This window comes from Erithacus rubecula (genome assembly GCF_903797595.1).
Source record: "Erithacus rubecula genome assembly, chromosome: 2".
NCBI lineage: Eukaryota > Metazoa > Chordata > Aves > Passeriformes > Muscicapidae > Erithacus > Erithacus rubecula.
The window spans coordinates 6,364,265-6,381,314 of NC_136685.1; the positions used below are offsets into that span (position 1 = coordinate 6,364,265).

At 43.4% G+C, this 17,050-nt stretch overlaps 1 protein-coding gene across 9 annotated transcripts in view; it reads right to left on the minus strand.

Annotated features, from left to right (window-relative positions):
* EVA1A (eva-1 homolog A, regulator of programmed cell death) overlaps positions 1-17,050 on the minus strand; it is a gene marked incomplete at its 3' end in the record, with an annotated part of 202,172 nt that overhangs the window by 17,401 nt on the left and 167,721 nt on the right. Inside the window, exon 1 of one of the 9 annotated variants that reach the window (XM_079298054.1) lies at positions 6,829-6,857. The exons of the other annotated variants lie outside the window; for them this stretch is intronic. Of the gene's footprint in view, positions 1-6,828; positions 6,858-17,050 lie in introns of those variants that run through there. 9 annotated transcript variants of the gene reach the window in all.

Here is a 17,050-nt window from a genome sequence, read left to right on the forward strand (position 1 = left end):
ATATAAACTACTGCATGTTTTTAGAGGTAGCATCTCTGAAGGATTCTTGTTTGAGACTTGAAAAGGCACAGCATTCAGCCTGAAATAGGATCATTCATGGTTCCAAGTTGTTACAAGAAAGCAATTTCTTAGTACACATGTATATGGCACTCAAACTGCAGAACTAAAAGTGGGGTTTGTGCAGTAAAACCTAAATTCACTAAGCAGTCAGTCAACAATTCCTATTAAAATAATGGATTTTGGCTGTGCCAGACCACAAAATATCACAGTACAGTCAGAGAGCTAGAAGGAAAAATCCCATACAAGAGAAGGCTCTGCACCTGGTGACAGGAGCAACACCACTGTGTAGCTGGAAACATGGGGGTGGAAGATGATAATTTGGTTAACAAAAGTAAATTGAGGCACACCCTACCCTCTTGGCCTTATCCCAAGGGTCTCAGACATGGCCAAGCAACAAGTTGAAACCTTTTCCAGCTCTCCATGCCTCATCTAACTCAGGGCCTCGCACAGAAAGAGATTTTGCCTCTTCTCATGATCACATGTGTTGTGTCAGACATCCAAAGTCTACCTTCAAATCCTGCCCTGCCATCAGACATTCTGACAGGGGGGATTTTGGTCAGATAGGTGTAAAATCATCTGATAGGAGATCATCAGATCCTATAGCTCTCAAATGTCTCCATGAGCCTTGGAAAAGGCTGAGAGCACTTGACATCAGCTCTGTCCTTGGCTGCAAAGGCATGCCATACCATCCTATATCTTATTTAGAGTGAAGGTACAATGCTGTTTAAGCAGGAAGTGTAAATTGTCCCAGGAGACAACAGGAAACATAAAGGGACTTTCTGCAACAGACCATAAGTCTGAAAGTTGGGATTTGATCAATAAACTGCCATGAAAACCTTTACCATCACAAAAAAACCCCAAACACCAGACCAGAGATTTAACAGTGATCCAGACTTCAGCTTCCATCTCCTGCAGTTATTTTGAAAAAAGCATTTTTTCAGCCAGCATGGATATAGGCTGCAATGCTGAAACTGAATGCAAAGCCCCAGAGCAAGAGGGAGTTCCTCAGGCTGCTGCAGGCGTGTTTCCCATGCATGGTGTCCAAACCACCAATAACAAGGAAGTGACTCATGCCAATTACAGCAAGGCCACTTCCAAGCACCCTGCAGAAAGCAAGTGAGACTGTCTGGGAAAAGAACCCTGTCCCAACCAAAGCCACCTACACCTCCCTGAGCCCACAGCCTGCAGGGCCCTCCCTCCAGACTGCCCAAAGCAGGAATCTGCCTGTTCTGCTGGTGATTTGGGGGTGGTGGGAAGTGGTACAAGCTGGGATGTCTGACACAACCCATAAAAACTTTCAGATCACTCTGCCAAGACTCCTCCTGAGACAGACCAGATGCTTTGTCTTTTACTGTATCTCCTGGCAGCAGCCAACTACAGAAGTGTTGTGCAATAAGAATATAAATATAATACAGACAACCCTTTCTCTTGTTTGCCCTCCACAGAAAAGCACATGCTTATCCTTTCCTCATGCAGCTGCAATCAGAGAAGCAATTTCAGAAGTGAAAGCAGTTCCAGTCCAGAAACAAAGCCCATGGAACACAAATTAGCTTGGTCTCACTGTTCCTCCCAGGGAAATCTCTCACAGGTAAAACGTCCAGTGATGTGAGAGGCTTTGGGAGATGAAGGAGATTTAGGAAAAGCTGCACCTCCAACTGAGACTCCATGGGGAAGAGACAAACAGGAGCACCATTCCCTCCCAGGCTCTCTCCTGCACAGGGGAACAGAACACTCTTCCCTGACTCCTCTGATTTCTGCCTGCCCAAAAATGCAATACCCTTATTAGAAGATCCAATTCACCCAATCTGGGAATTCGACCCATGCATGCCCTGTAGGTACCTAAGGAAGAAGTCCTCCTTAAATAAGAAGGGTCTTAAACAAGGGATGCTCCTAAGCTCCCTGTATCATCAACAGTGAAAGGTGGGTGACTTTGAAAGCCTCCAGGGAAGATTCTGTCTACTTAAATTTAGGGGCCTAATTAGGGATAGTTAATGAATCATAATGTTACCTTTGGATTTATTCTCCTGAGTGTATCTAAGTTGAAATCTTACTGCCTCACATCTTTTACTCAGATATCTTTTCTGTTATCTTGAACTTTCCAAATCTGAATTTGAAGCTATAAACACCTTAATTTCTATCCAGTGATGCATGTGCTCGATCTATCCACAGGCAGTTTTCCTACTGCTTTCACAGCCATGAAAGTCAGTTGTTCTTCTTTCATCATCTGAAATGTAATAACAGAATATGAAGCATCTATTGCCAGCAACTCATAAATCTCCTGCTTGATGTGGCTTTTGGTCTCCAAAGGGTACAGGGGAAAGCACCACATGCATCAGTTTGCTCCCTACATGTTCTATTTGGAAAGAAAAATGGATCAAAAAGAAGAAAGCCTTGTAAGAGATACCTGCAGATACAAAGAGTTACTTTCATCTGTAAATTTCTGCCTGCTCCCAAAGTCAGGAGAGTTCTGCATTTTCACCAGATAATGCATCCTGAGGAGGATGAGACTCAGGCTGGTTCTTGTCCAAATTGCAGCATGCTCAGCTACATCCCCCATGGGACCTTTGCCACCCTGCATGTCCTTGCTGGTAGTGTGGCTGCATCTCATCTCCACCAGGCCCAGAAGAATCAGATTAACAAGGAGGTCAGGCTCATTCTGCCAGTCTTCCCTATTTCCCCTGTTTGGGCTGCATTTGTCACATACTTTCACTGGTGCTTTGCAAACCAGCCCAGGCTCTTTCTTAGGCATTTAGGAAATACCTGTTTGCTGGTTTCTTCAGAGAGACTTATTACAAACTGGAATTTTATGCAATGCTCTGAATATATCCACTCCACTTTGGATCAAAATAGTGTTACAGCAATTTTCGTACTTTGATATAATTCCTATTTCTTCTCATCAGCTTCATTAATTTTAGTCACACATTTAACACTGCAAGACAGTTGGTCAGAGCCTGGTGCTAAAAATGCCAAGGTTGTACCATTCACTTGTGCCATTAAAAGCTGGACTTGGTGATCCTTGTGGGTCCCCTTCAACCCAGAGTATTGTGATTACTCTTATAATACAGAAATGTTGTGACATTTAGTCTATAGGGCTTGGCAGAAATTCTTTTGTGCTGCTTATCTCTTTTTCAGGCAAGTATGTGGCACAATATGTGGCTCCCAGGAGGATGCTGACAGAGCAGTGAGAATTGTGTGTTCAAGTGTGGCTGATCCAGAGTCAGGGCATTGCTCATGTGAGGAATTGCTCACCAGCAAGGTCTCTGTGCTCAGGATGCCAGCACATACCTAAGTGGTTCCAGCCCTGCAAATTATCAGGAATCAGCTGAGTCACAGCAACCAATTCTGTAAAACCTGGGCCAAAAGACACTCCCTTAAATTTCAGTGAAAAGTGTATACAAACAGTCAGGCAAAGTGGCCCTTGGAGATCTTCATGACTGTGTAGCAAAAAAACAGTGTTTGGGTGAGCATTATCTATCACTGTGAGACACACAGGGCAAGGATATCCAAGATAAGTGGGGAGAAAGGGATGGAGTAAAGGGCCAGAGGTCCTGAAACCCTCTGGAGCTGACGGGAGGTCATGCCAGCCCCCACCAAGCACAGGAGAGGAACAGCAGGGCAGCAGAAGCCCAGGCAGCAAAGGAAGGTACCAGGGAAAACAGCATCTGCAGCTACATAGCACTGCCCAAACATTTTAATAAAGAGTAAGAAGCCTCATGCTTCAGCATCTGAGCCAACAACTAGCCTGGATACGACCCAATCATTATATTCCAAGAGTTAGGAATATAATTCTCCTCCAAGACTACTGACCAAGATATTTAGGGGATTTTCTGTGCCTGTCTCAGAAGCAATGTCACCCACCCTGTAGTCCACTGACCACTGATGACCTCTGAGACACCAGAAGAGCAACCCAAAAAAAAAGTCTAGCTCAAAGAGAAACCACAACCAGCATATCTCTGGATGTTCCCCCATGTTTTGTTTCAGTGTCTGCTGGCAGGCACAGCTTGGAGATTCTTCCCATCTGCTCTCCTTGCCTAATTAAAGTGTTTGTAATTACAGCAGCAAAACTATGCTCTGTACAAAAATATTTTCTTTATATCCAAGTGCTATTTATCCAAAAGTGTGTGCTAGTTCTTTATCAGTTCATTGGCTTTTCCTCTCTGCAATCAAACTGCAGAGAACTAAGCAAAGGGCTAGAAGATTTTCCCAAGAAGATAGCAGTGTCTTGACAGCAGGAGTTGAGGAATGTCATCAGAAAGCAGCTGGTAACCTCTGCCATTAAAAGCAGTGACTTTTTCTGGTCACATGTTTGACTGAGAGTGGCAATTCCCAGGGTCCTCATGAGATGCCCAAACTGCACAGGGAAAGGTTCTCAATTGCATTGGAATAAAGATTAGGAGTGAACAAAACTGTGTAAGGCAGCTACAGTGCTAAATGTCCTACAATTATACACAGATGAATGCAGATCAGTATTTACTGAGCAAAAACACTGTTTAGATTGAGACCCAAAACTCAGTGAGGGGATCACTGGCTCCTCAGTGTTTCAGCACTTGGCTCATAGAAGCCAGGCTACACTAACAAACTTGAAATCCAAGGATCTGTGAACAAAGTGGCAAAACTGTTTTCAATATAAATCCTTCCATTCACATGGCCATAACCTGTGAGACATCCTCCTTTGGGGCTGAGATTTCCTGAGCACAGTGGAAAGTTTGAGGAAAAACCCTATAGATGTTTTTTAATTATGAGTAGTAAGCCTCCCCTGTTTTTTCAAAGAAGTACATTTACAGGCAGAGCCTCTCTAAGACACAGCATCAGCTTTAAATAATCTGGCTTGGAGACTGTGAAAAGTTCTTTGCATGGTTTATGTATTTTATTTTATTTATTTTTCTGGTAGAAAAACACGTAGCATGCATCATCTTGCTTCCATGCATACCCCGAGGGAGCAGTAAGGACTGCAAGCCCAAATCTTACTGCAATTGCTACTGTGAGTAACTGCCAGTTTTGTGAAACAGCAAATTACAGCCACTTTCCTGATGCCACATAAAAGCAGGCACACACCATGGAAAACAATGCCAGGGTTTTGTTACAGCCCAGTGAGGATGTTCCTGAACACCTACCCCACGCTCTTATGCAACTTGCCCTGCAGCTACAGTCTGGGAGCACTGGGAAGAAACTGTGGGAATACTCAGTGCTGGATTCTTGTGGCAGCTTTCCAGGACTTAATAGTGATTTTTTTTTTTTTTTTTTTTTTAAGAGAACACAAGGTTTTTTAAAGCTAAGTGTTTGTTTCTATCAGGCTTCATGAAATGTTCAGCAGGGACATTTCATGCACACCAGTCTGTTCTTTTCCACTCTCCACACGTGTTATTAAGATTCATTTATATGAATATCTCAGAGGGTACCTGGATTCTCACCATCTGATCTAAGGCACTTTACTGGGATGGGAGGTGGTTGATTTGTCCCTCCATCAGTTACACAGATAGACTGACTAATCCCTGCATTAATGCACATAAAGCTTTGCAAGACTGAGCTGCAAGCTTACACATTATGTATGGATATACATTTAGGTGTAGGACATTGCTGGGAAAAAAGCTTCTCTCATTTATTCCAAAGTTAACAGAGGTGAACAATCCTGACTCAAATCCTACCCACCAGTTAGGACAGAAATTATTCCAGAACTATTTGGGGCTCCCTTGAGACTTCTCTAAGGGGCTGGCAGGTCTCTGAAGATCCTGACTACTTGCAATACTTGGTTCCCCAGGTTGCTACCCCAGCCAAGCCCCAGGGGAAGGTCAGCAATGCTCTTCTGGTGGCCTTTGCTAAGCACAGCTCAGTTTCTGCCTGTTTGGGCAGCAAGGCCCATCCACTGGCATTGCTCCCCTTTCAAAATTAATGAATTCAATCAGTTAAAATGAGTAAATGGAGACACATCTTATCCTGCCATGTGTTTGAAAGTGTTTCTTATCACATATTCCAAAGGAAATGCAGGCTGCTAACTCACAGCCAAGGAACTCCATTCTGTAGAACCTCTATTTTTAGGCTTCCTTTTTGAGACTCTTACAAAAAAACATGAAGATTTTAACACATACCTTTGCTGCTAGCAACTTGAACCCAGGGCAGAGCCTTTATCTGGCATGCACTCAGTTGAGGGTGCCACTTCTTTCAAGTGGAATATAATGCTCTGTACTGCAGTATTTGTTCCTTCCACTGGATATCTTGAGCCCACCAAGCCTGATATCTCATCATCAGATAAAAGGATTAATCCAGCACAAAGAGGCTGTGAACAACTTTTGAACAAGTAAATCTTTAACAAACAAATTTCCTGGGTGGGGGGGATAGACAGGGATGGTTTATGAAACCCTGTAAACAGCAGAGAAACTCATAAATACAGCCCTTCAAAGTACTTCTGTCCCATGCTGGATGACCCCACCTCATACCAAGGGAGCCACTGCCCATGTCTGTCAAGACACATGCTGCAGGATTTGCTCAGCTCACAAACTGGAGCTCCAAAGGAAAACTAATCCCTATCAATGCAGCACAGGATAAAATCAACCTCACAACCTGCCTGGGTTATAGTGACAAGATGTTAATTGCAATTCCAATAACCATCCACGTTACCTAAAATCTGAAGTAATCCACCTTAATTGCCTTAATTCTAATAACTGCATGGGATCATAACAGCTAGAGGAGAAAAATAGTTGTTAACTTGTTGACTGCCAGATGCAGACTGCTGATAGGAGATATATCCAATATTAAAGTATTAAAACTGACCTCAGCTTGGCAGTAGAAGGCTGTGATTCATGCCCATAACTCCTGGGCACAGGGGGAGCACAACAAATAATTGAACAAAGATCAAAGCATTGGCTGTTTCAGTGCAATAAGACAGGAGATTAATCTCATTTACACTCAGGTAAACCTCCTTCCAACTTTTTTCCAGTTCAGCAAGAGCTGCAGCAAGTCCACTCTACAAGTCTGTTACATCACTGCCTTGTTTAGACCTCTACCATTCTATTGAAATCAATGTTACAGTGGAGGGTGAGAACTGGGTCACTATTCTGTCTAGTCTGAGCTTTCCACCTTTGAGTTGCTTTAGTTTTCTCTGTGAAAAAATAAAGAACCTATCGTGAAAATCTGTATTTTTACAAAAATTCTGCATCAAAGCTATTTTTTTCACCCTTGAGCAAATAACTCACTTCCAATTATGTTCCAGGTAATGGAAAGACAAATAGAGTTCAAAGTGAGCTCGTTGTGAAAGAGGCACACTAATTACAAACAGTGTATGCAGAAGAAATGGCATCTTTGTGCTTGTACAGCAGCTGGTGCAAGGAACTGCCTGCTCAGCTTCCCAACAGCAGCACAAGCTCTGGAGGCACCCAAATACCAGTTTGCAGCCACAGAACTGGAAATCAAAACCCTTCTTCAGGCTGGTGTCCCTACAGCAGGCTGATAAAAGGAGTGACATGGCTGGGACATCATTTAACTCAGGCATGTAATGGGACATATGAGCAGTAACTCTGATCTCTCACTTGTTTCCAGGTTCTTCCAAGGGGAATCACAGCAGTTTGCACAGCAGGGTCTTGCACCAAACCCCTTGCAGCTTGCACCACCCTGTAAATCTGCTGCCACAGGACTGAAAGGACAGAGGTGAGACGAATGGTCAGATGACTCTTCAAATAGTCATTAAATGGTTTGGGTTGGAAGGGACCTTTAAAGGTCAAAGCTCTGCAGTGAGCAGGGACATGAACCTGTCCTCAAAGACTCAGCCCACCTGCTTCCCTGCAGGCCAGGCAGGCAATGAAGTGGTTGGTGCTGCTTGTTATGCACGAAAACAATGTCCACTTTCAGATTTTGGATTTCCCCAGATCCTCCTCAAAGGCAGAAAATATTCTTCCTCACCAAGTGGTGTCCTGATGTCATCTGAAGATGTGTTTTGTTAGCTTCTCCTGAAAGGTCAGAGACTAAATACCCAGTATCTACAACTATTTGCAGTTAACAAGCACCTGGCTGAGGAGGAAGAGGGATGCTGTGATCTGAAAAGGATCCCACACATAGGAGTGATGACCCTACCCACATCAGCAGACCCTGAAATTCAAGCAAAGGATTCCTGAAACCATCCCACAATCACAGAAGAATCAAGATTAAAAGAGACTTTTGAAATCAATTAGTTCAACCATCAACCCAGCCCCACCATAATCACCCCTAAAACATATCCACATCCAGACACCTTGAACACTTCCAGTGAGTGATTCCACCACCTCCCTGGGCAACTTTTTCCCATGGCCAGCTGGTCTTTTAGTGATTTTATTTTTTTTTTTTCTAATATCTAATCTGAACCTCCCCTCATGAAACTGAAGGCCATTTTTTCTCATCCTTTCACTTGAGACATGGTAGAAAAGACTGGCCCTCCTTTGGTTACAGCCTCCTTTCAGGGAGCTGTAGAGAGCAGTGAGGTTCATTCTGAGCCTTCACAGCTCACAGCTCCCTCAGCCACTCCTCATAAGATTTTCTAGACCCTTCACCAGCTTCATCACCACAAACAAGGAGGAAACTTGGGAAGGAAAATGTGTGTGGTCCTTCCAGTGCTCTGTTTAGACCTGTGAAGATTTTGTGATAGATAAAATAAAGATCACCTGATCCTTGAAACTGTTTACAGTGACACAAAGAGCATTAACCTCCACTCTTATGTGTTCTGGAAGAAGTAAACTGTGGTTGCTGTGATGCAAGAAAATTAAACACACCATTCACCTGGTACAGTGTGACCTTTGTGTTGTTAAGCTCTCTTCACACTCAAAACAAGGTGATTCCATCCAAAATTCCTGCTGGGAACAGCATGTGGTCCCTACTGCCTTCTCAACCATGTCCAGACCATGCAACATAAAATGTCAGTTCTGTAATTTAGCAGGATGGTCCACAGAGTTCCAGTGTCATGGATCATAGAATGATGGAATCATAAATGGCTTGGGCTGAAACAAACCCTAAAGACCACCCAGTTCCAAGCCCTCTGCCATGGCAGGGGTGCCACCCATTAGATCAGCTTGCCCAGGCAGCAGCAGCCTGGCCAAGATGTCAAGAGCTGGGCTTTGGCACTCTTTTGTTCATCAGTACTGAGGTGCTCAGTGAAATCCAGAGGTCAAGCACAAAGACTAAGCAGCTGTCCAAGCTTGGGAGGTCACTGCTGCTCCTCAGGGCTCAGAGCAGGGGACATCACAGACACAGGACCCAGTGATGACCTGGAGATGTGTCAGGCCAAGCAAAGAGCTGAATTTGCTGCCTGTCCACAGTGAAGAAAGCTGGAATAGCCCTGTGGGACTGTAGCCAGACACAGGGCTGTGACACATATTCAGCTCAGGGATGTTATCAGCTGTGTGTTATCCAAATGGACAGCCCTTTAGAAACACTGAATGCTGAAATGCTCCACAGGCAAAGAAGATGGCTGAAAAAATTTGCCTGGACTCCTCTGAACTGTTCCTGCACACATTCCAGCCACATCTGTGGCAAAAATACTGATTGTATACAGAGGTACCTGCTCCAGCTGCCCATCTGTGCTGCACCACCTGCCCAGGTACAGGACACTTCCCTTCAACTTGCCAGAGCTCCATGGAGAGCAGCTCTCAGCTTCCCCAAGGATGAAGGGACTGAACTCAGCCAGCCCGAGCTGAACACTTTATCAAACTGCTTTTATCAAACTACTTTATTAGCACAGCACAGAGCTGCCACTGCCCAGAAACAGGAAGGAAATGCATTTCCACATCTTTCCCTAATGTCCTCTTGTCCTGTTACACACAAGGAACACAAAGGTTCTGTTAGAGTCCAGCAGGCTCATGTGATTTCACACTGGACACCTCATCCATCAAGGACACCAGCAGGGTTTAAGGAGAGATGGTGGGATAAAATAGTCTCCTGGGTCAAATTCAAGCCATAAATGTTGTTCCTTTTTATGACAAAGGGAAGCCTTTGACTTTTAATCTTTCCATATTTCAGTTAAATGATACAAATGACAGAGAACTAAAATAGATGACAGATGCACAGCTAAGCCTCCCCCACGTTCTTGGGTTCCCAAGATTTCTCTTGCAAATGCCACCATAATCACTCTGTAAAACTACAGTGGAACTTATTCTTAAGCCATGCTTGTATCAATCATTTGATTTAATGAGCAAAGATTGCTTCCCATCAGAGTTTTTTTCCTGTGATAGAACCAACTGTAGAGATAAAAGATAACTTCCTATGCTCAGCCCACAAACATTTCCATCTAGACAAGGCTTCACAGCCACACTTGGACACAATTAACCATGATTGCATTTTTGCAAAAATGTGATGTTATAATCAGATATTGAAAATCCTTTTCCTTCTCAGTTTGACTGAGTGAAAACAAAAGTCCATTTTCTGATGGTTGTCTCTCAGGCCAACACCTCCAGCACTTGAAAAAAGAGTGCCCAGCCTAAAGAGGGTAGATTTAGATTGGATACTAGGAAGAAATTCTTGACTGTGAGGGTGAGGAAGCCCTGGCACAGGTTGCCCTGAGAGGTTTTTGATGCTCTGTCTCTGGAAGTGTTTGAGGCCAGGGCTTGGAGCAACCTGGGATAGTGGAAGGTGTCCCTGTCCATGGCAGGGGGCTGGAATGAGATTATTTTTAAGGTCCCTTCCAATACAAATCACTCTATGATTCTATGATGCTTTGATGTCTTACAGGCATGTTTTACATTTGTTTATTTTCTTGTACTTCTGCTGGTATTCACCAGGTGTTTTTCAGCACCAAAGACTCTGTCTCTAACAAAAAACAACAGAGAAAAGAGTCCTAGAGAAATAAATCCCTGTCAGCACTGAGCATGTGGAGCAGAAATACAGCTCTAGCAAGGTGATCACCCACAGACACAACAAACTGCATCCTCTCACTTCCAGAACAGGCAGAGATTAAAGAACTGCAGCTCTCCTGAGACAGAAACCTTCCACCCAAGCTAAATACAGGTACAGCTTACCATGGCTGTGCTCCCAGGCCTGGCTCCAACTCTGGAGAGCACAAATGCCTCTTAGAATGAATTATTAATGGAAGTCTTGCACCAAGGCACCTTGACAAAGAGCTCAATAGGATGTTTTACACTGGCTTCTGCTACTGTTGGCACATGGACACAGATGGACACAAGCCACCACGAAAGATGAACTGTCAGGAGAGGGATTAAAAGCTGGCTGGGTCAATAGTCCTGACACAGCTTTCGTCTGTCTTCTTTGTTCTGTGCTCCAGCTTTAGCTCTAATGGCAGCAAAAAGCTGTAAAAATACTGCTGATAAATGTGGCCCTTAATCAAACAAAGCATTTTTAGTTATTTAATGAGGAATCTTTTTTTTTTCTTACAAATATAGGCAAAATTTCAAACAGTTGAGCCCTTCTGCATTCATGGGGTAGAAGTGACCACTGTGGAATTTGAACAGTTTGCTGAGGTTTCTGACTGCCAGTGATGCCAAGATGATATTTGCCTTTTCTTTTTAACACATTTTATATAACTTCTATGTACCTTCAGTACTCTTAGTATGCATACTTATAATTCCTTAAGGCTGATCACTTAGCATAGCCCTAGTATTTTGTTAGGCCAGGAGACCAAACATCCTAAAGGCCTCATAGTAGGAGGTCAGAAAACCCTACACTATCTTTAGAAACCAAGCTCCTCTCTAGAACATATCCTGTAAATTAGAGATTTGGCCCATCCAGGGGGGAAATCCTTGGATGAGGGAATATCACATCACTCATCCAGGCTTCCCATTGGAACATCCTAGCTAGATAGGCTAATTTGTAAGGTCTATATATGTATACATGATCTGTCATGTGTGCATTGCAGCACATCCCACCTAGGCAAAGATGTGCACCAATAAGGATCCTTATTAAAATACCAATACAAAAATCCCTTATCCTTTAAGTGTGTCTGGCTCTCAGTTTTTTAAAGCCAAAAACAGATATCACCAGGTCAAAGTGAACCAGACCAGGTCCTGGCCTCTTGGGATGAATGTCTGGATAGAGGAATTGCTCTTTTCCCCAGGTGGACACAACCAGTCAGGCATCAACAGATTGGGATTCAAGCACTACAGAGGTGTCAGTCAAAAAATATGCCAAGAAGGCAAAAGATTATGTCTGAGTGGTGAACTAAGTGAAATAAATGTGCTACACTTGTTTCAGCAGTTAGCAGGAAAAATCACAGTTACCAACAACTCTAAAAGGAAAATTTGTTTGCTGTCATGGTTTGAATGCCAAAAACATAACAAATGTCTCCATTCCCCTGGGATGGCATGGCTCTCATATCCAGACAGGGTCCTTCCAAGGCAAGCCTGTGACAGGGAGGTGATATGTGATGCTGACATGGCTGAGACTGTGTGATTTCTGCTGACAACCAGTGCACACCCACCCCAGGCTACAGGGCTGTCAGCTCCACAGCCTTCACTAGCCCCCATTTGTAAGTCAAATGCTGAATGTTATAAACTGTTTAGACTGGTCCTGTGTGTCTGCCTGCAACAGACCCAGAGAGTATAGCAAAGAATACAATTCACTGACACAAAATAAAAAAAGCAAAGTAAATTTGATTTGCATATTAGACTAGAAGATTTATTTTCATGTCATACATGCACTACCACCAAATCTGATTGAATGTATCCTTTGTCAAGAAGAAAACATCTCCTTTTAAAGTCTGCAAACCGCCTTGGTCCATAGCTAATAATTACCCACTGTTCCTCCTCAAAAATGAACCCAACCAAAACATTTCCCAAATACGTGGTACAATGAGTCTATGGGCATGTTCCTCCCAGCCACCAGGTCTTAGAGGTGCACTGGCTCACACCACAAGTGCTGTCAGCTCTCAGAGCAACCACAAAAGGTGGGGTTAGAGCTGGCACCCCACCTGTCTGCTCCCAGCTGAGTGTCTGGATACCTGGCCAAAGCACCAGCAGCACAGCACGGAGCTTTGTCATGAGCTCAGAAGGTTTAAACACAGGGTTTCTGGTGTGAGTCACTAACTGCTGCATCAGCACAGGCCTCAGCTGAGTGACATGCTGTTCTGCCAGGATGGAACTCCAGCACATCCTGCAGAGCTCAGCTGCAGGGTCCTGCCAGCACTGAGCTCCCTGGCGTGCTGGCACTGCTGCTGTAGGTCCTCCTTGCAAACTGAGGAGGCCCAGGGCATTGCTCCAAGCACTAGCAAATGATCATTTGCTCTCTTTAAATGTTCAAACAGTGCTGGACAGCAGCTTGGCCCATGCCAGTAGCACTCTCCCCAGCCACAGCTGGCCCTAGGCTGGATCTCTGCCCTCGGGTAGTTGGGACACGTGTGACTGCCCTGTTTGGAAGGAACAACATCTGGCTAGATGCAAGTCCTGCTGTGCCACTCATCCCTAGGACAAGAGAGGCTTTGCTGCATCGTATTTCACAGGACAATGGCAGTGCCTGTGCTCTGAGCAGTGCCCATTCATCACCATTCATTATCACCCAACTCAGTGAGTTTGGGTAAGGAGTAAGACCCCCAGCACAGATGCTCATACCTTCCCATTTGCACAAGAGACAGCATGCCAGAATGTGAGCTGATTTAAATTGTCCTGAGAAATCTGGCAGGGACTCCTGTGCTGTAGAGTGAAGCCAGCTGGAACGTGAGGCTTTCCACTCCACACTCAGTGTACCCAGCCAAAAATCACATGTGGGCAGCGTCACCGAAAACCAAACACCTTCTCCTGTCCTGCCTCAAGTTCTGTGTGAAAACAAACACCCACCTTCACGGGTGGAAAACTCATATTTCAAGGTAGAGTTTTGTGCTTCAGGAAAAAACATCCCAAAGTGAAAGAGCAGCATTAGCTTTGGCACTGCTGAGGAGGAGTCCAGGGAGAGTTCGACTGGCAAGCAGTCAGAGGAGAAGCAGAGCAAAGCCTGGCCCTCTGAACAGCACACACTGCGTGAGTTTAGGCAAGCCACCAGCTCAGCCTGAGGCAACTGCAAATTAGAGCTGTGTGTCACAGAGAAGCAGGGCTAGAAATGAATTTGCTGGGTCACCTAGTCTACCCTTCTAGACCCATAGCAGGATCTCATCTAGCTTGCTTTTAAAGATCCTCAATGATGTATACTCAGTGATAACCACCCAGACTTTTCCAGAACATCTCTCTTTTCACCTCTATAATGTTTTTCTGAATATAGAGCTCAAATTCCTTCACTACAATTTGTGCTCTTAGCCTCTCATGCAAAGGGATCAATAGGCAATCTCCTCATCTCTGCCACAGCCTTTTATGTGTCTGAAAACTCCTAAACTACTCTCTTCCCAGACTTCTAATTTTAGGTTAAATGACTGCAAATTAGGATTAATTTTACAAATGTACCCAAAGGCAAAAACAAGGTTGATGTCCTCCCTGGAACCACATAAACACAGTTTAAGGGGATTCCTGCTCCAAAATGTTTATAATTATCATAGACAATCAAGGGAAGTTGAAAGTAAAAAGGTCAAAGAAATCAATTATTCCTATTTTCAAGATAGGAACATGGCACAGAGAGATGTGTTTAGTCTTTTCAAGAACTCCCATAGCTGCAAAGGAGTTTATAGAGGGCTTAATACCTAACCAAACTATTGCATTTGAAAATGGGGTTATTTCTGTCTCTACTGAGCTGCTAGATAAACTATTTTGAATTACAACCTGAAGATGTATGAATGCTCATGACAGATCTGGGAAACACAAACCAGATCCTCCAAGTGCCCCTCCAAAGCCCTAATCTCAAAACCATTCTTCCTTGTGGGGGAAGCAGAGATGATTAATGGCATTTTTCAAAGCTCTCCAAAGATCATATTTTTTCCACAGGAGCTTGAGACAAAATGATCATTACTTGCCTGACATGCTTACATGGAAGACAAACCCTAAGAACAAATACAAGTTGAAAGGATTCTGCATATCACATGCAAGTTTCCTTCAGTCAGAACCATTAGTAATTGTCTGAATGGTAAAATTTAGGATTTTCTAAAAAGGCCTTCTGAGTTTGTATGTGCATTTTTTATAGCCCATCTGCTTCACTGAGCAATCATTTCCCATTTTAATTCCTTTTTTTTTTTTACATTAACACACACATAAATTCCCTGCTTGTTGAAATTTTATGCTTTAGCAACATTTTACATGCCCTGCACTGCCATGGTTTCAAATTCAAATAACTCACACAGGAGAGGCAAGCAGAATTCCAGTATACCCACAGAATATCATACTGTTTATGCCAATCTGGAGGACTGCAATATTAGAATTTATTAGACCCTGAATATATTGTAGTAAATGTAATGTTAATGCTAGTGAAATGAACAACAACAAAAAAAGCAAACAAAAACAAGCAACAAAAAAAAAAAAAAAAAAAAGAAAAAGAAAGAAACCAAACCAGGGAACAGAATGCTTCTAAATAAATATAAACACTACATTGTTGATTTTGTGGTGGGGTAGGAAGTTGCATGTGGAGATGGAGTTAGACAAACAACTTGATGAAAAAATCTAATCCTAAAAAGACCTCAGGGGAAGCAATAAATCTTGAATTGTTCAGATATGAAATATCCAAATAGAAAATCTGTTGCTGGTCATTAGCCACAGGGTGTGCTTGGGTTGATGACCTCAGTCTGCTCGTGCCCACACAACCATGGCACCAAACCACCAGGCAGCAGAGAGCAGAGTCAAATCCCATCTGAAGATGGAGTTTTGTCTCACTGAAAGGATGGTCAGGCATTGGAACATGGAGATAGTCAAGGCTTTCATGGAAGTGTTAAAAAGGTGTGGATATGGCACTCAGGGATATGGTTTAGTGGTGAACACAGAGCTGCTGGGTTAACAGATCTCAGGGGTCTTTCCCAGCTTTAATGATTTTATGATTCTTGCAGTTCTTTAACTCAAGAAAAGATGAAGACATGGAGATGAATTTGTCATGTTGATGCCTGAAGATTTTAGCCTTTATATTTTTCAATTCCTGTGCTGCCTCAGTGCATAACTCTAAACTTCATATAAAGTGTTAACTACTGTCTCCACACTTTGGTCAGAAAAAACAATTCCTCTGGGCCTGGAACCCAAGGACATCCCACAGCCTCAGGCTCTGAAAAGCATAAACAAAAGTGGATTGGGGAGGAGCAAACCAGGGGAATATGACTTCATAACCTGAAGCTGCAACTGGAGAATTAACCCCTGATATACAAATAGACCAAACATATCTGTCTGAAAAACTCATGACCATCATCCTCCTTGGATGTAGCCTCTGCAAGACTTTTGACTGCCAAGGTGTATCAGTTGAAAGCCTTTAATAAATACCCACTTTATTCTCTTAACTTCATCTAGCCTCTGTTCTAGGAAGCTACTCCAAGGCATCAGTGGGATTTGAGACCTGGAAAATGTTTTATGCTGGAAAATGGAATGAGAGTGACATTTACTGTATCAACATGGAGTCTGTGAAAGATGCCTTGATGGATGGAGAGAAGGAAACTGCCAGCTTCCAGTGAACATATCAGTCACAGCACACTACCTAATTATAGAAACAGTGCAGGTCTTAAACAGCCAGGATCACTAATGTTTGCTACCACTGCCACAGGTGTCTTGTCCTTTTTATGGGCTCTCCAGACAAGGTCTAAACCCCAAGATGGGATGTGTTTATTGTACTGAGCTTAGTATAAAGGTGAATGGATAAGATGTAATTAGATTTGTGTGTATTACATCATGTTGGATGATCCCATGGTCTCTCCTGGCTTTTAAACTCCACAAATGAGCCCATGACCTTTATAAAGCACTGGATGTACTGCAGAAGATATTTAAATGTATGCCTAATGAGTTTCCCATTATGCTAAAGCATGCATCTTCAACTCTGCTTCTAACATCACTTAACCTCATTTTTTTCCAAACATGAACTCTACTCCTGTACTATCAGCTCCTGCATTACTATTACTATTTATGTGCACATGGAGGTAGTGTTTCCTGTGATCTCAGCACCATCAGACTCCTTTCTTTTCTGCCAGAATTTTCTGGTC